The sequence below is a fragment of the Culex pipiens genome, chromosome 3 (assembly GCF_016801865.2).
Source record: "Culex pipiens pallens isolate TS chromosome 3, TS_CPP_V2, whole genome shotgun sequence".
In the NCBI taxonomy this organism is placed as follows: Eukaryota; Metazoa; Arthropoda; class Insecta; order Diptera; family Culicidae; genus Culex; species Culex pipiens.
This window is the reverse complement of record NC_068939.1, coordinates 52178923-52200958: the sequence shown is the minus strand read 5'-3', so window position 1 is coordinate 52200958 and position 22036 is coordinate 52178923. Positions and strand designations below refer to the sequence as shown.

Sequence of the window (22036 nt, the reverse complement as noted above, 5' to 3'; positions counted from 1 at the left end):
CACAACGGCTGCTTTCAAACTTGAAATTTATGCTTTGTACCGCGTATCAGCGCGACTGCAGCAGCATATTTTCAAACCCCATCTGCACTTTCAATCTTCCCTCGCCGGAGGAAGTCCTAGTCCCCGGTGGTGGCCCGGGGAAAGAAACCGTGTCACTATTGCCAAGGTTGATTTATTTCACACCTAATTTGCTCAGCTCCTCCTCTCGACGAGCCGGGCACACACCGCCAACCGTCGTAACTCATAGCTCTGTGCTGGTGGAACGAATCCAAATTTCAACGACGACGATCTGTACAACATGACACGTGGCAAGAAGGTACGTACGTTTGAGTGTACCACGTGGTGCTCCACGATACACCAGGAGCGGGGCTGGGGTCTGAAAGGAGCTCAATGCAAGTGTGGCTTGATAGTGAGTATAATTTATGGTCTTAATCTGCCGGTTTCTATTTCTTTTGTGTTCCGGGGTTCCGGGAGCCACCGTGGGAGAAGCAACCTAGGTACGGCGGATGGCAGCAAAGATGTAACAATGTACCAGCTCCGAACGACAAGGGCAAAGTCGAGAAGGTCACAGTGACACAATTAAGAATGTTCCCAGAAAGTGCAACAATGTCTTTTTCTATTGAGGGATTTAAGTAGATCGAGAAAAGTCACCTCGGTTACGGATGCTGTGAAAGGCTGCCAGCCAGTAGTACAACCCTGTCTCTACGTAACCGCATAGTTTCTTGAACTGTTGCAACTGCATAAATGCGCTCTGCTAAGCTGTGCAAGGATGATTTATCAATTTGTACAGCGAAATGTGACATTAGTATCCAGTGCGGGCAGTTCTGGCAGTCCCGCTCTAATCATGCTTGCAATGGACTGGTCATAAACTACGCAGCGTTTTGTGAATGAAAATATAAATTAAAAAATTGTTTGACATTTTAAATCAAGGTAATAAATAATAATAAAAGAAAATAAAATTAAATTTGTGATAATTTTTTTTGTCACATTTTATTGCTAGAATAAATTTATTGATGCAAATTTTGCTTAAAGCAAGTTGATTATTAATATAGAAAACCTTTATATTCTTTACATTTCACTAAACAATATTCTTAGGAAAAAAAAAAGTTTTTCGTAATTCTCCGTCAACTCTTACAGAAGTTGCCCCAAGCCCTCTTCAATTTGCATGAAACTTTGGGGGTAATTCTTGTCCCTGATCACGAACCGAGCTCCATTTTTTGATATCTCGTGACGGCGTGGTGGAACGACCTCTTCCTTTTTGAACAATCGCTTGGAAAATTGTGTTGAAGGGACTTTGACAAATACAAAATATATTTTCACGTTTTTCGTTACTTAACTGTAAAAATTTCAAGCACGTGTCATTTTATTGGAAATTTCATGTACTTTTCGAATCTGCACTAACCCATTTCAGGCTCATTTTTTCATTTAAAACATTTTTTTTGTGTTTTTTGTACATTGCAGGGTTATTTTTTATAGTGTATCAATGTCGCACAAAGTTGTAGAACAGACAATAAAAAAAATGATGTATTTACATAAGGGGTGTCACCGACACGTTTCAACATTTAAATCAAATTAAGATTGTGAAATTTATAAAACACCAGTAAATTTGTTTGAAAACAAATATCCAAAAATCTGTATACTGATAGATTTGGTGAAAATTTTTAGGTTATAATTAGGACTTTTCGTGAAAAATAAGTACACGATTTTTTTTAAATAAACTTTTTAACACAAAGCTTCGAATTTCACTAACTTTACCTTTCTAGATTTATGAATTTCTGGTGTGTTTCCATGGACAAAAAGCGAGTTTATGTCGCCCCCCCCCCCCCTTTAAAGGAGTGCATAATTGGCAAAGGGAGCGCGTGGTCATAAAAAATATTCGGAGTGAAAAGTGATTTTTTGTTTTTTTTAAGCCCTTCCTATATCATCGTTGATCAGAAGGCATGGCGTCGGGTGGATTGTGTTTAAATTTTTCGAATAAGGTTTTATTTTTTTACGGTGAAAAAACCATTTCTATGTAATGATCGAAAGACAACTGACAATTTGGATCGTCGAGTTAATAGTGGAGCAAAATAACTGTGTGTGAGTGATTTTGTGTGCTAACCAGAAAGACCTTCCCATATCATCGTTGCTCGGAAGGCTCGCCGACGGGTCTGTTATGAAAGTCCTCCCCATAGCATCGTAGCTCGGGTGGCATCGAAAAGCCAATACCTTATCCTACTAACCCAAAAAATAATAATCACGTGATGCTTGAAGGAGATGCTGTGGATTCAACGGTCTCAAGCGGTATCAACAAGTATATAGCGAAAAACTATGTGCTTGATAAGTCTGCAACTTCAACTATCGGACTAACATTCCTCCCTTTCGTTGAACTGCAGGCTTCTTGGGAGGGCGCCGGTATTGACTAATAAAGTAGGGATCTTCAGAGGTTAAACAGTGAACGGATGTTTGGCTCCCACTGACCATTTTTGATTCATTGTTTAACTTCGGCTGATCTGTCAATAACGGAGTAGCAGCTCATTGACAGTCAACCATGGTCATGCTCATGCTCCCCCCCCCCCCCCCTTTAAAGTTGGCCTGAATAATCAAAGGGGCAAATTTTTTTTTTCGAAAAACTTCAAAATTTTATTGAAAATTGAAATGTAATCATCTGAAAACCAGTTAAAAATGCATTTTCCCGCGTTTATAATCATAAAACATTTTAAATTTTTATGAAATACCAATATACAGTCACACTAAAAGTTTTTTTTTTGCGAAAAAAAAAATCCCTGAAAACTTCGATATTTTCAAAACTAATGATTGGAAAGCAACTGTACGCCTGTAAAATGCATTTTAAAACACTTGTTTCATCCAAATGTTGAAACGTAGGCTTGTAATTCCAATTTTGATATTTTTTTATTTTTCTGCCCCCCCCCCCCCCCCTCCCCACCCCCTCGACTTTGGCCAGAGCCGAGGGACATAAACTTCAAAAAATCTTTGCAACGGCCTTTTGAATAAAAATAAAGTTTTTTTAAGTATCGGAATATCTCTACAAAAACTCCATCAAAAAGTCGTTTTGTGATTAATTGATGAAATGTACCATTTTAAAACAAAAGCTATTTTAGGCTTAAGTTTAAATAAAAATAATTTTATAATTATTCAAAAGTAGTGTCCAGTATCGTCCATTTATCTAAAAAAAATTAAAAGCTGATTAAATTATTTACAATTTATTTTACAATTCGGCTCTCAAATTTCAATCAACAAAAAAAACAAAAATCTTTGATTTCTAAGAAACTCATACTCCATTTCAATGCAACAAACTTACTTAAGTCATCTATGTAGTTGAAACCTTCCTCACTCTTTACAAACAGTGGGTGACAGGATGGGACATATACATTTGAACACAATTTTTTTTTAGATCCGGAATAAAAAAAGTACACAAATATCACTTAAAAGGTCATAACTCGAGACAGGATTGCCAGATCATCAATGTTTTGGACTCTTTGGAAAGGTCTTTCGGTTACCAAACCAACGATGGGTCGGATAATACATACATACATTCAAGTGAGATCCGGATATTTGTGAAAACACATTTTTATACATAACTTTTGAACTACTTATCGAAACTCCAAACAACTCAATAGCAACGTATGGGACCCTTAACCGAGTCTAATGCGACCAGTTTGACCTTAATTGGTTCAGCCAGTGCTGAGCAAACTGAGTAAGAATTTTGATCACACACATGCACACAGACATTTGTTCAGTTTTCGATTCTGAGTCGAAAGGTATATATGAAGGTGGGTCTACGACGTTTCTGGAAGAAATTCATTTTCCGAGCAGGATTATAGCCTTACCTCAGTTGAGGAAGGCAAAAAATGAAACTTTTGTGATTTTCACCCTATCAAAGAAAATGTTTTCAGAATTTTTAAAATCATGTCCTACATTTCAAGAACATGTACATTGCACAAACTTTTTTTTAAACAAATGTAAGAAACGCAAAAAAAATAACTGCTGAAAGTTTTAAAGTATTTTTGTTTTAATAGATTTTTATATTTTTCAAATTTGTAATTACTCTGGTAATTCCGGTAATTTTGAATAGACTGGCATGTAATTAATGATACCGGAAACCCTTGTAAAAAATATAAACCTAATGCGATTAATGCAAATAAAAATACTTTAAATTATTGCAATAAATTAAGTTTTTCGTAGAACTAAAGTTTCTCAAAATAACCTCCTCAAAACGAGGATTAAATCAAAATAGCAAAAACACATAAAATAACAATGCATTTTTTGACTGTGTTCCTTTTCACTTAATCAAAATGTGAAGTTTTCATCACTTAAAATCATATATTTATTACAGTCCTCACTCAATTCATCGATGTTTCAATTTTCCGAAGACCCGGGCAGACGGTGATAACAAAATTCATTCTATAGTGCCACATTTTCAGAATATTTTTATTTAACTAACTACATATATAAGTCGAAAAAAAAACTATAACTCAGATATTTATTTCAATGAAGCAAATGTCAATGTTTTTCTTTCAACAGGTGGAAAATGATTAAGATTTCCGGATTCTTTTTAATCTTAAAAAAAGCCAGATCCACGTAATTCCTAAATCACCCCTTTGTTACCAGTAACCCGTTGATGTTCCGCAATCCAAGATTTCCCAGTGTGACCAGCACCAGAAACTACCAGAACCGTTCAACTCTTCACCGAGATGGAATGTTATGACCATGTGGGATGACAATCGGCCATCCTGGTCTCTTAACCAACCGCAAAACGCTTCCCAATCCCACCATCTTTTTGCGTAATTAACTGTTAATGTTATGTTCTGGACACGCTTGTAAACATCCGCATAGTCGGTGTTACCCCGCACTGCTGTTGGCCACGGTTCAGGACAGCCCTGGGAGGGTGGGGGTCATTCGGTGCACACGATTTGTTCACACATTTGTTCGGAGTCCGGTTTGGCAAAGCCTGCAGGATGAAGAGCTTGCCACGACAAGGGACATAAAGGATTAACACAGAGCTAGAGCAAAGTGGATTGCCGTCCACTTTGGAAGGTGGCATCGGAGCTGCCAGGCTGCAGTGGACGTTTAGTTTTCTTGACCTGGTCGTTTTAATCTGCTGCTGCTGCTGCTAGCTGGGTATGAATATTTATTGAGAATGGGATCTTCGGCTTCTGTAGCAGAACAAAGTGACTTGTTACAGTGTGGTTGAATTAGTTCAATGAAACGTTTACCATAGATGTTTTAAGTTTTTCATCATTTCAACCAACAGAAGAACTTAAAGCGTAACTCAGTCCATATGACTATTTTTCCAACCGGAATCGTTTTGTCTCCAATGGGTTCCATTTTCAGCATCACGAAGCTCTAGCCATTTTATTTGTAACAGATAGCAGATCGCCACCCTTTGAATTAGTGGCAAAGTTATCACTTCATTATATGCTTCGTTAGAAGTGTTTGAAAAAAAAGCGCATACAACAATACAAAATAAAAACAAAACCCCTCCCACCTCGGAGTATCGCGCGAATAAAATAGTACACCCACTTTGGAGTCCAGCAAAAGTGTGGCAATTCACGGGCGTTCGTTGCAGTTGTGTTTGGTCCGAGTAAAAAATGGCACGTTGGCCCTGGCCAGGGTGTCCGGACTTTTATTTAACGATCGTAATTTATTTTAATAGTTGCAGGCAATTATCAGCAGTTAGAGCGGTATCCTTCCTTCCTGGCTGGAAGTAGAATGGTGGATTTAAACTGCGATGCCCTTTTTCACCGGGAAAAGTTATTTTGGTGATAGTTTAGACAATTGCGATATTTTCATTGGAGGTTTTAGAATAATTTGACGACGCTTAGTAAAAAAAAATCCCAAAAACCCTAAACTTGCATAACTAACCAACAAAGCAGTATATCAGTTTGAAAAAATGTTTACCAATACTCCTATGCATACTTTATTAATTTGAAAAAATCTATTGGATGGACGCAAATATGATTGATTTTTTTATTTATTGCAGAAGCCAAAACAATATAAATAATTCAAGAAGAAAAAATAAAACACTTAAGCATCAAATGAATCTCAGACAAAATACAAAAATTGACGATTTTTTAACTAACCAGTTTTCACTAAAATTCTACTTCCTTAAATCCATATTTATAATTGCCGCAAAATGTTTTTTGTTGTAAAAGTTTTTATTGTAGAATGAAAAATTTGCTATCGAAAAGAACTTCACAGATTTTTTGGCAAAGGGCACCGTTTTGTAGATATTACCACTTTAAGTTTAATTTTATCTGAAAAAATGGCCTTCTGGTTGCTGAAATACAGCGAATAAAAGAAAAAGTAACAATAAAATAGAAGTTTTGTAAGTCTCTTCCAAACAGCCAACCATTTTCTTATGCCGATATCTCAGCAACTAATAGTCCAATTTATGTTGAAAAATGAAAAATTTGAAAATGTTTGAAAAATAGTTGCAACGGCCTTATAACGTTTTGAAGGATGGAGTCTTTTTACTGGGTTCTCGTTTCCAAACACTTTGATTTTATCATAATATTCAAAAAATATCCAAGACCATCCTTTGAATACATTATCGATTATAGGGAGAGGGGGTAATATGCACCCCCTAAGGGAAAACTGAGATTTCTCAACCATTACAGCATTACTGTGGAAGAATTTTGTTCGATGTTCTAAAACAACTATTATTCTTCGTCATCCATGTGAAGAAAGTCTTAAAAAACCTCAAAATTGTTCGAAAATAACAAATTTCTAAAAACATTTTTGATAAATTTCAAACAACTATGCAGGGCAATATGCAACACAACATGGGGCAAAATGCACCGGATGAAAGCAGTTTTCACTAGTCACCACTAGATGACACCGCTGTTTTTACAAAGGAGCATCCCAGCGGTGCATTTGGCCCCGACCACGCTTTTTGCAGAAAATTTAATTAGGGGAAATATACCCATTTTAATCACACTAAGCCGTTCGACCAATTCTTATCACTTTTGCCGTTTCTGCTATTAAATCAACATTTTCAGATGTTTCAACAATGGAGAGTTGCTTGCTCACATTTATTTGAGCTATTTATTACTTTGGAACAGTCAAAAACACTTTATATAAGCTGTAATTCATGATCAAAGTGCTGATAGGCCGATAATAGAAATAGGCTGAGAAAGGGTATAGTTCCCCTAAATATGCATTTTTTGATGTTTTTGGACTCATCTATCTATCAAATAGTGAAGATTATGGAAAAAAAACTATATACCTCAATACTTACAATAACAATAAATGGTTTTTATATTGTCCAAAAATCATGATGAAAGTTCAATGAAAATTAGATGAAAACACAACATTTTAAAGTTTTGCAAATAACTTAAGCTGTTTTTAAACTACGATGCTCACATTTTTCCAGCATGGTTTAGCAATGTTAAGCTTCCAATTTCTATGAGTTTTTCCCCGGAAAATTCTTTCAAATACCGAGAAAAGCAGGGGGTGCATTTTGCCCCGGGGGTGCATATTACCCCCTCTCCCCTACGTACTGCACACATTTAATTCAGAGATAGTAGTTTATACAACAAGTTACCAGAATAGGATTTTTAAAGCACAAGTCGTACATTTTTCCAACGAGGTTCACACAGTTGGATAAATATGACGAGTGATGAAAAAGTCAAGTTTTGCAATGAGTTCCATACAACGTTTTTTTTTTTTTTGTAATTCCGAAAACACCTTTTGAACTGAATTATAGGACAAATGTCCATGCATTGTGTCAATTGATTCATTTAAATCAAAAAAATGTTGAAAAGTTGAATTTTTCCAACAAGTTTTGAAAAGTTCAACTTTTCAGCATTCATTTCAGTTCTGATAAGTAGAACTTTTCAGCATTTGTTTTGAAATGGATTGTTATTCGATTCTGTTAATTTTGGTACAGAAAAGTAAGCTGTTTCGTCGTTCAAGAATGACAGGAAAAGTAATAGGGTAATTCTCCGCCAACTCACACAGCAGTTGCCTCGACCCCTCTTCGATTTGCGTGAAACTTTGTCCTAAGGGGTAACTTTTGTCCCTGATCAGGAATCCGAGGTCCGTTTTTTGATATCTCGTGACGAAGGGGTGATACGACCCCTTCCATTTTTGAACATGCGAAAAAAGAGGTGTTTTCAATAATTTGCAGCCTGAAACGGTGATGAAATAGAAATTTGGTGTCAAAGGGACTTTTATGTAAAATTAGAGTCCGATTTGATGGTGTACTCAAAATTCCGAAAAAAACGTATTTTTCATCGAAAAAAAAACACTAAAAATGTTTTAAAAATTCTCCCATTTTCCGTTACTTGACTGTAAAAAAAAATTGGAGCTTTGTAATGTACTTTCCCATAAAATGACATGTTCCAAAATTTTTTACACTCGAGTAACGGAAAATGGGAGGATTTTTATAACTTTTTTAGTGTTTGTTGTTTTTTCGGAATTCTGAGTACGCCATCAAATCGGGCGTCTAATTTTACATAAAAGTCTCTTTGACAACAAATTTCTATCTCATCACCGTTTCAGGCTGCAAATTATTGAAAAACACCTCTTTTTTCGCATGTTCAAAAATGGAAGGGGTCGTACCGCCCCTTCGTCACGAGATATCAAAAAACGGACCTCGGATTAGTGATCAGGGAAAAAAGTTACCCCTTAGGACAAAGTTTCACGCAAATTGAAGAGGGGTCGGGGCAACTTTTCCCGATTTCGTGTGAGTTGATAGAGAATTACCAGAGTAGTTTCACGACGGAAGTGCAAAAAATATTCAATGATATTCAGGTAGTATTATTTAAAGTTGCCATCCATTACGATTTTGTTAAAAAAAAACTATTTATCAGAACTATTTCCAATAAATTCCAAATTTCTCGAGAATTTTCGATATTTCCCGAGAAGTTTGTTAAAAAATTCAAATTTACTAGTAAGTTTAACTGAATTCAAGGAATATGGGTTAAACAAAACTACTTCAAATTACGCTTCAAATGGGGTGTCAAAATGCCTGCTATAAAACCAATGATCTGTGATAGAATGGTGAATCGATAAATTAGTGGCCAAGTGGCCTGCCTCATCCAAATGAACCGTACAAACATCTCAAAATCAAGTTGAAATTTTTCCAAACCGTCCGCTGCTATCCTTTATCTATTTGTTCTAGCTCATTAGCTTTCATGACCTCTCCTACGTTTACTTTGGCAGCAAAAGAGTTGACTCTTTTGGTATCGTCAACCCATCAATGGCCTTGCCTTCATCCTTCGAAATACCACTACGAAGAGGATTGTCACATTAGTGTGAAACCATCATGAAACCTCATGATGAGCACATCATGGTCCCAAAAGTCCTGGAGTAGCAGCTGTTTCTGAGACACCACCGATTTAGGACAACGCAAATGGTCAGCTCATGTGCGGTTTTTTGATGAGCTCTCTCCGTAACACTCTAATACTGACCCTTTGTTGCGTTTGGGAATACTTGTGAAATTCTGATGGTAATTAACCCTTGAAAGCCGAAAGAAAATGCTTTTGATTTGCATCCAATCTTTATACAGAGTTAAATTATACTAATGATTGAATTAAAACATCCTGTATCACAATTTAAAATTTTGCAGATAAGATTTAGATGTGTAACTGATCAAAAACAGCTGGCCTGAACTGCTACTGATTATCACCGTACAACGCACTAACCATGACCGCTGGTTGGTGTCACTGGCAGGCAGCTTTTCTTAGGCGCCAACCACCAAAGACGTAGCATTCTAGGTGGGAAAAGGACTTCAAAAGTGTTCATGGGTGTGTAAAGTAAGAGCATTTTGTGGTTTATGGTCCATTCGATTAAGCAAATCCACTTTATGTAAGAATTATATCACTAAACATTCCAAGACCGTTTTAAAACAAATGTCATTCTCCGTTGACATTTTTTACGCAACTATAAATTATCAATTTGTACACGGTAAAAATCTGTTCCCAAAATCATGAACGAGCATACATGAAACAATTTTAGGAACTAATTTTTTTTTTTTCGTGTAGAAACACTCGCGCTCAGGTGTGCCAAAAACTCGACCGCTTTAAGGTCATTAGGGTATCACTGGCCATCACAGCCCATTGACCGAATTTCCAATTATGCCAGGCGCAATGACACACACACACACAAACCCAACCGGGGTAGCGGTGCAATCAGCCACGACCGCCCCGTCACATTTCGAATTCATCGATTCCTGGTCCGGGACCATTCATCATTTGCGAGGCATCCCGGTATTCTTTTTTGTTGCCTTACTTCCGAAAGCTGCATGATTTGTGGGTGCTCGTTGTGACCGGATCGGCACCTGCCATTCACGGGAAAAATGGCATCCCCCTTCCGCTTCCCCTGCTCCGGCTCTCGAGAGGCTAATGAAGCGGTAATTAATTGTGCACTCTTGCCACCCACAATCGGGGATGCAGCAAACGCTCGTACGTGAATGTTGGTACGATATTGCAGCATTCATTTGGAAGGATTCCGGCAGGTTTGATGTGGAGGCATTTTGTGGAAAATGAGATGCAGATTTCGGGTTCCGGTCACCATTCAATGATGCAGCATTTTAAAGCAAAAGGTGAAATTTATCGCATTCATTGTTGAGAACTGACACTAACTATCTATTTATTGACAGTTTTGACATGAAACATGAATATAAACATGATTCGAATCTACAAATTAAAAGGTTAGTCAAATTATTGGCACAGTTTGTCTTCATAAAGAATTAACATTAAAAATTATGAAATGAAAACAAAGAAATTCGAAATCAAAAACAAATACTTCAACAAACCCTGGCTCAGCCAGTCTTTTGAAGGCATAAGTTTTTGGTCACGATCTGTGAATTTAAAGTCAAAGGGACTTTTGTGTTAAGTTGGACACTCGAATTCAATATACTTATCGAATCTGCAATAACTCATAAGGGTAATTTTGTTTATTTAGAACAATTTATTTCATGATAATTTTTTGTGTTTTTTTAAACTGATGAAAAATTGATTGCTGCTTTCATTGGTAGGAGAAAGCTCCAATCAGGACATTCATTTAATATTCCAACCCACTTGTTCAAAGTGCAGACTGCACTCGAAAGCGTTCGTGTGGAACGACCCCTCAATTCAGCAGCCTCCACCCACATATTTGATCATCCCTTTGACAACGGAGCGATGTGGACCTCCACAATTTATGGAAAATAAAACACACACACACACACACAACAAATTATGCGGAAGCTGCAAACCGAAAGAGTGTCGAAATTAAAAATATGTACGCTACAGAGAAGAAAAAACGATCCCCTTAATTCTTGAAAAATAGATTATTGAGCTAGCTTTTATGTGGTGCATTATTTGGCATTTTTTCTAAATAGAAACGTTCATTATTCAGCATAATAGTTAATTAAAACAATCACGGGATAATCGAGATTAAATAATTGAAATATCAATTCAATTAAATATATTAAAAAAATTCCAAGGAAGTAGTAAATTCGGAAGTAATTGTTGATTTTTTTGCCGGACTAAATTAGTTTCGTTTAAGAACAATACAACAATAATAGTAGTAGTCCAGCTGCATGTAAAAAGCCTAGGTGTAATTTTTTTTTCATTATTTTATGTAACATTACACCCTGAAATATGTAGTCCATTAATATGGGAAACCTACTTGATCGAAATGTCAAGCTCATAAATTCGTTTATCCATACCATAGTTCATCGACCTGATGGCCGAGCGAGCTAAGGTGGTGCTGGGTTTGAATTCCGTCGGTTGTAACTTTATGTATGCGCTTACAAAAATTGTACATGCAGTATCTTTTTAACGAAGGAGATGTGATTTTTCGCTCTGAATAAAAATTATTCTAAGCAAGTGATAGTTAACGGGGTTTGAAAGCATGAAAGAATTTTAGCGATCACATTGCACTCCATTAAAAGAACAATTTTAAACTTTACTCAATTTCAAGCGTACTTGGTAGAGCTCGATGAAAGCCGATTTTCCAGAATGGAAACATTTTTTTACGAACGAGGGTTGCTTTTTTTGTGTTCATGTGCGCATTGTCATTTAAGCGCTTTAGGGGTTCTTTAGGTTTGCACACACTTTTATTGGTTCCGTAGCCATATGACCTACTTTTGGAGGGAAAATCTCGTGCGAGTGTGTGCTTGCAACAGAAATAAATGCCGTGTTTCCCTTTTTGCTCCTGAAAACCAATATTGACACATGAAAGCCGAAATTAATAACAACAGTATCATATTAATAATTGTGCCGGATGATTTTAATTAAAAGGTCTGAACCTTTTAAATCCCAGTGAAAAGCATATTTGATATTTTAAAGCAAATTTGCTTTCAATGAGTTCAAGTTATTGGTTTTCGATCCTGGATTATCAATTTGGTTCTCTATTGAGCTATCTAATATCAACTCTAACTTTGACTATTAGCACAAATTCAATACTCGAAGCAAACATTGCAATTCCGGATTTTAATTGCATCCCACGCGGTTCGGTTATGAATTTCACTAATTATAATCATAACCTGCGAGCAGTGCAATTTAACCCCACGATCAATAATTGATTAATTTAGTTGCAAACTAACCCGGCGCGGGTCAGTGCTCATTTAACCCGGTGGCCTTTTTTGCCGACACACAATAATGCAATTTAGTGAAATTGATTCCCATAATTATGCACGCCAATGCACACACGCACACGCACACGCACACATCATTGATTATTTTCCACGAAAGGTCCCAATGCGGACGTTTGTGCGTTACTAAAAACGAATTCAATTATCTCGATTCAGTGTTTCCTATTGGAACCAAAGCTGAAAAGTAAAGCTCGGTCGAGCTTATTTATAATGCATTGGTTTTGAACGAATTTAAATTTGTCGAAAAATGAAAAAAAAATGTGGCATTGCGTTAAATCCAACATGATCGCTTACAATTTTAGGGGAAACAGACGATAAACAGTTTATAAATGTTTTGATTGCATTTTAAATATGGTCTCTCAAAAAAACATTTCGAGTTTAGTAAAATACAGTGAACTCTATTTGTGTCGATATTGAAAAGACCGTCGAGAGCGGGCCTATAGAACGAAAAATTCAAAGCATGCCTTTGAAGGTACTGAAAAAATGTTGATAGGTGGAGCAATTAAAGCCAGAGAGTCGACAATAACAATATTTGAAATAAAATCGAGCATCGAATAGCAACAAAATACATGTCTAACTAATTTTATACACATTATTCCTCTAATTGGTCGCAATCATAATAATGCTTAAAAAACCTGTTTTTAAATCTTCAAAAAGCATAAAAAAGTAGCAAATCTTCGGTTCGAAGAAATTACTTGTTTTATAAATGATAAATTTGCTTTTGCACACGATTTGAAATAAAAAGCAATTCTCTGGGTACAACTTGAGCCGTAATTTTAATGTCAGACTAAGTTTGTCTTAAGCAATGGTTTAGCAGGGAAGTAAATGTTGGCCCCGGTCTAACCTATAGGTTAGGTCTTTAGCCTAGTCCAGGTGTAGGAGTCGTCTCCTTGGATCCTGTCTCGATGGAGTCGCTTGTAGGCAGTTGGACTAACAATCTAAAGGTCGTCAGTTCGAATCCTAGGGTGGATGGAAGCTTAGGTATAAACAAAGGTTTGCATTTGCCTCAACAATCATGCCTTCGGACACCTAGTTTCAAGTAGGAATCTTGAAATCGAGAACGCTAAGGCAATGCTGTAGAGCGAATAATTCGGTTTGTTTTTCTAAATAAATAAATACAACATTAAAAATATTTTAGAAAACAAAAATTGGACAAAAAATTGCCATTTAGTTATTTTGATATAATTTAGGGCATAGAAATACATTTTCATCGGGAAATCAATTTGAAGTTCCCAAAACACTAAATCAAATGTAAATATGAACCTCAGGGGCATAAAAAGTTGGAAAATAGTGTTATTTCATTACAAAACAAAGAATAAAGAGTGGTATTTTAGTTACTTTCTGAAAAGATATGTCTATTTCAGTGAACCCGTTCTTAATAGTAAACCTTTCTATACCTGTATCGAAAAGTATTAAATAAGCTTTTAAAATAATAACTAAATAGTATTAACTTCCCATTTTCCCGTGACTAATAGTGGAACTATACCCCATTAAATACACCCTCTGGTAATCAGTAGATTAATCTGTTTATCAATTGAACAAGTAGGCAAGAAACATGTGTGTTATCTTGAATGCTTGGGATAAACATGTCGTAACTTTTAAATCAACATGAACAAGCTTTCGTATCACTGCCATCTAGCGTTTCCTCCCAAAACTGAAGGAAGCTTGGTACGTTACTCACGTTACTCTCTGGTGTACAACTTGCACTGTTGGTCTCAGCTCTCACGGAAATTGTAATGAAATGAATGGGGCAGAATGAGATTGTAAGCAAAGAGAATACACTTTTTGTTGGCTAAATTTCATTGTTTTGTTTGACAATATTTTTAAGTCATTTAACTCATAGGGCTCATCCATAAACCACGAATAAAAATTGGAGGGGGGAAAGAAATAGAAAAATATTGCACATAAAAGAAACCAAGGGGGGGTACCAGGGATGTTTTGAAGATTTTTAGTTCTAGATTAAAGTGTTATGTGCATAAGAAACCCATGACTCATATGATATTTTATTTTGGAAAAATTACTCTAGAGTTGAAGTCGACAAAAGCCAAAAAACATTAAAACATGGTCTACTCATAAATAATATTAAAAAAATTTAAAACGACAGCAAATCGTCGCCGTCGTGCTAACTTGTCGTACGTGCATTTTGGGCCAAATTAAGTTGAGAATGCAATTTTGTGCAGCTCACAATGCCTCACCTTTTTACCTTCACAGATCCCCAAAATTCGATTTCAATCCTGAGATATTCAACGAAATCCGAAAAAACTCCGTGCATTTTTGTCACTTTACATATGACAGTAGTTTAAATCTTGTCGTGCTACCTTGTCACTCCCTGAAAATTGATGTAAGTGCGACAACTGGCCAAAGGGATTTCAGGTCAGAACGCTTTTGACGCACGTACAAGTTAGACTACCGTAAACATTTGTAATTATAACTCGGGACTCCAGCAACCAACTTCAATCAAACTTCGGGACAATGCATATAATGGTAAGCCAAAAAAACGTGTTTGTTATTGTTTACATTGCGTGCTTTCGTTTTTGTTTATTCAAAATCAAACATTAAAACGCGTTTTTCTCGGAACGTCGAAATGTCTAATACAAACGTTGCTTTCAAATCGATTAACTAGAACCATGCCAATCATTAGGTTTTACGCCGACTCGATTTGGAGGTTAGAAGGAGTGCACTGTTTACATGGACTTAGCACAGTTCGATGCGGTCGTCGATTTTGTTCGCGGAAATTCGTCGACAATCGACGAAGACCATGTAAACAGTGCACACGAGCTGTCAAATGACGTCACGGTGTAAAACCTAATTGTCACTCACGAATGTCAGTCACATGTCGGTAAACTCGTGACAAAATGATAGAACCGTGGAGTTCTGACACACACACACACAACTCACACACGTCTGTCAAGCCCAGCCTGTCCCAGCCAAAACCAGCTCACCAACTGTCACGCTTCCAGAACTCTGCTCTCGATTCTCTCCCTTTGAATTATTTTCCTCTCACTCTCTTGCAGCGCTCTTCTAATGCACAAGCCTCGGCCACAAATTCTCTGTTTTGATTCTGCAATGCCAAGGCTCAAGAGCGAGGATGACTCACGCGCGCGTGACCAAAAAGAAGAACGAGAGAGAGAGAGAGAGAGAGAGAGAGAGAGAGAGAGCAAACGGCAGCACACGCACTCAGGAGAAACATCTGTCAGGCATGGGTGCGCTATGGTGCGAGGGTGGAACTGGAAAAAGGGGAAGAAGGGATCAAAACATTGCAAGTGTTGCTGCTCTGCTGGATTTTCTCTCAGAAAGCAAGAGAGCGAGCGTCGCGACGGCAGTGTGGATGCTACGGCTGGAATCCAGTGGCGTTGAATTTTATAAGAGCCCAAATATGGATTATTTTTTGAAGATGTCTAGAGTTTTTTTGCCTTCCTCACCTTACTGAGGAAAGGATATAAAATCACTCGAAAAACGAAATTCTTAATTTGACCTGCTAGACGCACCTTCATGTATACATATCGACTCAGAATCAAATTTTGAGAAAATGTCTGTGTGTGTGGTGGGATGTTGATAAAAAAAATTGCACTAAGTTATCTCGGCACTGGCTGACTCGATTTGGACCGTTTTGGTCTCATTTGATCCTTCTTGGGGTCCCATAAGTCGCTATTGAAAATGATAAAGTTTTGTTAAGTACTTCCAAAGTTATGCTAAAAAACAATTTTATCAAATGTCCGGAAGGTTATAAAAAGGGTGGTTTTTGTAAGAAACCTCGTCATGTTATACATTTTTAAAAAGGTATTTAAAAGACCTTTTCAACGAGTTCAAAAGATTGAAGATCTGACAACCCTTTCAAAAGTTTTAAGCTCTTCATTGTTATTTATGAACTTTTTAGAGGCCGGATCTCATATATTTCGATGAAAACGTTGTCCGGATCTATCATGCGACTTATCGTTGGATAGGTAATCAAAAGATCTTTCCAACGAGTTCTGTAGTTTGAAGATCTGACGACCCTATCAAAAGTTATAAGCACTTAAGTGTTATTTATGAACTTTTTAGAGGCCGGATCTCATATATTTCGATGAAAACGTTGTCCGGATCTATCATGCGAACTGTCGTTGGATAGGTAATCAAAAGACCTTTCCAACGAGTTCAGTAGATTGAAGATCTGACGACCCTATCAAAAGTTATAAGCACTTAAGTGTTATTAATCAAAAGTTATAAAAACTTAAGTGTTATTTATGAACTTTGTGGAGGCCGGATCTCAGATATTACCTAGCATTACACTCAAAATGTGAGGAAGGCACCAACCACCTAATGGTGGATTAAGTAACGTTTCTTTATTATTTTTTCAATTTTGCTTATGAGGTGTTTTTGAATTACCCTGACTCAGGAGGGTTCAATACACACAAAAAGGCAAACAATGCAAATTTTGTTGATAGGACCATTAAAAAACTCCAGATATGAAATCGAGGCGTTCTTTGGCTTAAAAAAAGTTTTTTTTCTTTTTCGAGTTGAGAACACTCCAAATTTGCCAGTCTGAAAGTGATCTTCTTGATCAATAATGAAAAAATTATGCTATGATTAAAAATATTTTATTATCAATCAAAATTTAAATTTCAGCAATTTTTTTTACTCCCTGATTTTTTGGGAAATTTTTGAAGATGAGGGAGACAAAAATTTGCAATAAAATTTGCTATGGCCTCATATGATCACAGATCGGAACAAATATGTAAAAGCTGATATTGATCCATGCGCTGCAAGTTGGATTCAGCCCGCAATTTTTATACGCATTTTGACAACAAGAGCTCAAAAATCTAGGCAACCATGTTTTGTTTATTTATTGTTTTAGTCGTGAATTCCACAAAACTTTCACAAGAGTTTCAGCACTTTAAAAGTGCTATTGAAAGCTGAAACCGAGTGAGCATCTTCGGCTAGCTTTGACCATTTTGGAAGAAATTTTTAATTTCCTAAGTCAGTTTGACAAGTTTCAATAGTGCAATCAGTAGCATTAATATAGTGCGAAGTCCAAGTTAGTGGGAATTGCGCCATAAAAACATATTTGTTATAGTTTCATTGTCACCTTCAAAAAAATGATTCAAGCATGATACTGTTATACTTTTTGTGTTGAAATTTCGGGAGTCAGGCTTGGAATTTCCAATTTAGTTATTTTTCATTATTTATCATTAACCAATTATTATCAACTAGGATGCCAATAATTGCATCCCAAAAATAAATAAACTTTGGCACACATTTGAAAAAAAAATTCAATTTGGTGCAGATGTTCAATAAGTTGTATGAAATGGCATTTCAGAGTGCAGAGTCAAATGTATTATCCGATTCACCTTAAAATAAGAATTGAACCATTTTTATTCGTTCTTTTAAAACCTTTATATCTGGAAAACACAAACATCTTTCGTAAATCTTTATATCTGGAAATCATAAAACAAATTAAATATAGTAAAGTTATGTGAATGGAACAGCAGTTTATGTTAGACAAAATTGAAAAAAGTGAGTTATTTTTTATTTAAATTAGATATCTTCGATTCCAGTTATTCAAACATTTTCGACTGTGACTCCAACACCAGATCTCCAAAATGACCCGGCTCTACCGACTCCACAGCCTTAAGGGTCAGATCAAGGTCAGGTCTCATTAGATCCAGTCCCCTAAGTCACTATCTATAAATCATGATGTTTAGTTGAGTATTGCAAAAGTGATGCTAACAAACGATTTTGGCTAAAGTTGGCAAGATTGTAAAAAGGGTGGTTTTTGTAAGAAAACCCGGCATGTCATATATTTTTAGAAAAGAATTTGAAAGACCTATCCAACGAGTTCATAAGTTATTATCCGCGCTTCTGTTGCGCGAAAAAATCTGTTGCGCCGTATAAAATTGAGTGGTTTGTCGAAAGCGTTTACATCAGCCTGTGGCGCAACAGGCTTTGATAGTTTGCGCTCGTGTTTTGTTTTGTCTGCCTTCACAATATTAGCACTTAATTGTTATTTATACACGTTTTGGAGGCCGGATCTCGGATATTTAAACATGTTAAAGGGGAGTGATGATATTTTTTATATATTCAATATATGAATATGAGAAGGCACCAACCACCTTACGGTGGAATAAGTAACGTGTTTTTATTATCAATTTGTCATACAAAATGAAGTTCCAATCAAAATGTGCTACCTTGACAAAACTTGTAATTGTGCAAGTTGCCTTCTTTAAAAAAAAACTCTATAATGTATCAGGAAAACAATAAAAAAGGTCAAATAATAAAAGGAACAAAAACATGTTTTCTTAAAAAAAATTGTAGTGATCTCGATTTTTTTAATTTTCAAATTCATCAAACTCGAGTTCAGCGACCCGATTTTAGTAAAATTTGAAAAGTTGATTGCCTATCAATTTAAAAATGCATTTTTTCGGATTATCAAGTCTGGACTGTATTTCAATCACCCAAAAAAAATTAAGTTTTTAGGTCTTTTAAACATATGAAACACAATAGCATTCAAAAAATATATACTCTTGAAATTAAAGCTCTAATCTGAAGTTTTTTTTTTTTTTGGAAAGGTCCAATAAACCAAAATTTCCAGTTTTTGCTTTTTGGGTGTTTTTGAAACCGCCTAGAGTCAGGGGTATTGAAAAACACCCAAAAAGCAAAAACTAAAAATTTGGTTTATTGGACCTTTTCAAAAAAAACTCCAGAAATCTGGAATGATTCTTACTTCTCAAACCGTTCCGACGCCCATGCTCCATTCCGTTAGACGCCAGTAAACCACGCGACGACGACTACGACACTCACTCACTCTGCCAGCCAGCCCACCTAACATCGCTCCCTCTCTGCTCTCTGTTTTGCTCTGCTCATCGACGACGACCCGTTTGGCTTTGCGTGCGTTTTCGCTGTTCACTGAGCAACGTTCCAGCCAAGTCTTCACACAGTTCAGTTCCAGCAGAGCTTGACCGTAGTCGTTGAGCTCGTCCGTAGCTTCCACTTGGATTGTGTGCGCTGAAGAACAGGCCTTGTGTTTCCACTGTGAGGTGTGTGTTTTCAGGGTTTTAGAACGCAGAACTTAGTTTGGAGGGTGAAGGAAAATTGTCAATAAATTCGAGAACATTGAAGATCTTCCAGCTGTTTTGGGGGGGAGGTTCGCGAAGAGTTTGTTCGCCGATCGTCCGATAAGCTGTTCAAATTGGAGACTGCTGCCGCCCGTGTAAAAGTGGTTTACTGAGGGGAAAAATCGATTCGCACTCGTGTGGGTGTGCGTACGTATGTATAAGTGTGAGTGCGAGGGGTAGCGATTTTCAGCTGGTGTGTTTTTCGGTAGTTGGAAAATTGGGTACTGCCCCCGTTACACACATTTGGTATAGCTGGCGAGCCGAACAAGTGCTCCGTGCTTCGGTGTTCAAGGAATCGAGGGGTTTCCCCAAGTGGCCAGTTGTGAAGATTAGAGGAAATTCTACACCACCTAGAAAGGGCGGGTCGCGAGTGATTGCTAAAGGGGGGAATGAAACCCTAATCCAAGGTTTCCAAGAAGCTTACCGCAATTGATCGTGGTGCAATTTTTTATCATTCAACCCAACTCTGTGCGCGAATCGGTAATCAAAGTGGCTTACCTTGGGGATTGGTCGCCGCAACAGTTCACCACTAAACGGTCCAGCGACAACGACTTCGTCGAGGGATGCTGTACGGCGCTTCGAGAAAAAAAAACCAGTTGAGCCCTGAGAAATAGTGTTCGATCGATCGATCGACAGACAACAAGGTGTTCGCGAACGTCGTGACACAGAAGCGGAGAGAATCGCGTACAAGACAAAACTCTGGACGTGAATCAGCAAGAGCTGGTGTTGCACTACTGTAGCATACGGTGAAGGAGAAGGAGCAGATTGCAGCAGCTGTGTGCAGCAGCAGCGCTTCAAGGTAGGTCGTCACTGTGCTGATTCTACCTTGTCGACTGATACGGTGCCGTGTGTGACCTATAGCAACTGAATAGGGAAGGGACTGCATAACGAGAACGTCTTCTTCCGTCCGTAGTCGGTCATGTTGACACTTTCCCTGCCGCACAGGAATGAGGGAAGTTTTCCTTTATTCAGCAACGTAGAATGTAGGTCATTATCCTGGCTTAGTGGTGGGACGAATGGCTTGTTAGCTTCTCGCTGTGCGATAGGTAACTGCGGCGGCTATTCAAGGAAAGTTTAAGGTCTGGGTAGCAGCACCTGCGGCGATGTACTTGACGAAGTAGAAGCTCAAGTGATTATCTTTCCGGTGACGTCGGGCTTTTTGTTGACACAAGTGGGTCGTTATTTAACTGGGTAAAAAAATTAAAAAAGTTAGAAGGTCGGACTTGACAACATTGTGGTTTCGTTTTGAAATTATTTTATTCAAAAATGATCTAAATAATATATACAGTGGTATACGATTTATTCCCATTTGGCAACTTTAAATGGCGTAATCAAGCATAAATTGGTGGTTTCTTCCTATTTCCTTTAAAAACTGTGATAAAATTTTGCCTAACTAAATCAAATCTTAAGTTATTTTTTCAAGAAGTGGGTTCTATGCTGATAGGACCTTATGAAAAATAAGCGGAAATCATAAAAATGTCTATAATACATCCAAAACTGAAAAGTAATCATTTGAGAGTAGCATGGCATCGAGCCGAGAGCAGTCAGCAATTGACAAAAATCCTCGAAAAGTCAGAAAAATCGGAATGCATATTGCATGTTCCTTCATGATTTTCTAATGTCTTACGTTGCGCCGCTATCACTTCGGAATCGGTGTAACTTTCATTTTCCAGCACAGCACATGCACCAAATTCACTCTCTTATCATGATAAGCAAAGCTCTCTATTATGATTACTGTAAAAAGATGAGAATTTGGAGCATTTTCTTTTGTTTAATTTTTTGATAAATATTTTGAAGGCTGAGTTCAATATTTGCCTCGAAATATCTTAGCTATCACTTTTATTTATCAAATTTACAACATTTTACGGTGAATCAGCTGGTCGCCATGGCGATGCTATCAGGGCAGCTATCTATAGAGTCTATAAGCTGCCTGGTAGAGGATGCACTTACTGCCGAGTAAGACGACATAGGCAAAATGCAGCTAAATTTTCGCTTCCAATCAAGAGATTGTGCTCTACAGAATGAATTTAAGTTTTGCGGGGAGTCAGAGATGACTTGGCTGAACTTTATCACCAAATTTGATTTAACGTTAAAGCTGAAGTAATGTTTGTATAAAAATAAGCCTAAAATAAATTGCAATCCGCTCTTCGCTGAAGCACAAGACAAAGCTGGTTATCATAATTGAGAAACGCTGCCGCCCACGACTGACAAGGGGCTTACTGTTGACAACTCGTGGGTTTTATGTCTAATTAGAATATGTATTTTTAATGATACAACGATGTAACCTTGAAGCTTTCAAGTTCTTGTGAGCATTTTTGTTGGTTGCTTGGAAAATAACGCCGCAAAACATTGCTTCATT

General features: G+C 37.1%; 1 protein-coding gene across 2 annotated transcripts in view; it reads left to right on the top strand.

Moving 5' to 3' along the window:
- The first annotated feature begins 19489 nt into the window (after positions 1-19489).
- The window catches only part of LOC120412896 (gamma-1-syntrophin), a 97478-nt gene continuing 94931 nt past the window's right edge, over positions 19490-22036 (top strand). Inside the window, exon 1 of one of the 2 annotated variants that reach the window (XM_039573526.2) lies at positions 19490-20476. The gene's annotated coding sequence lies outside the window, so the exon portion shown is untranslated. The remainder of the gene's footprint in view (positions 20477-22036) is intronic. The other variant, XM_039573527.2, reaches the window with a different exon arrangement.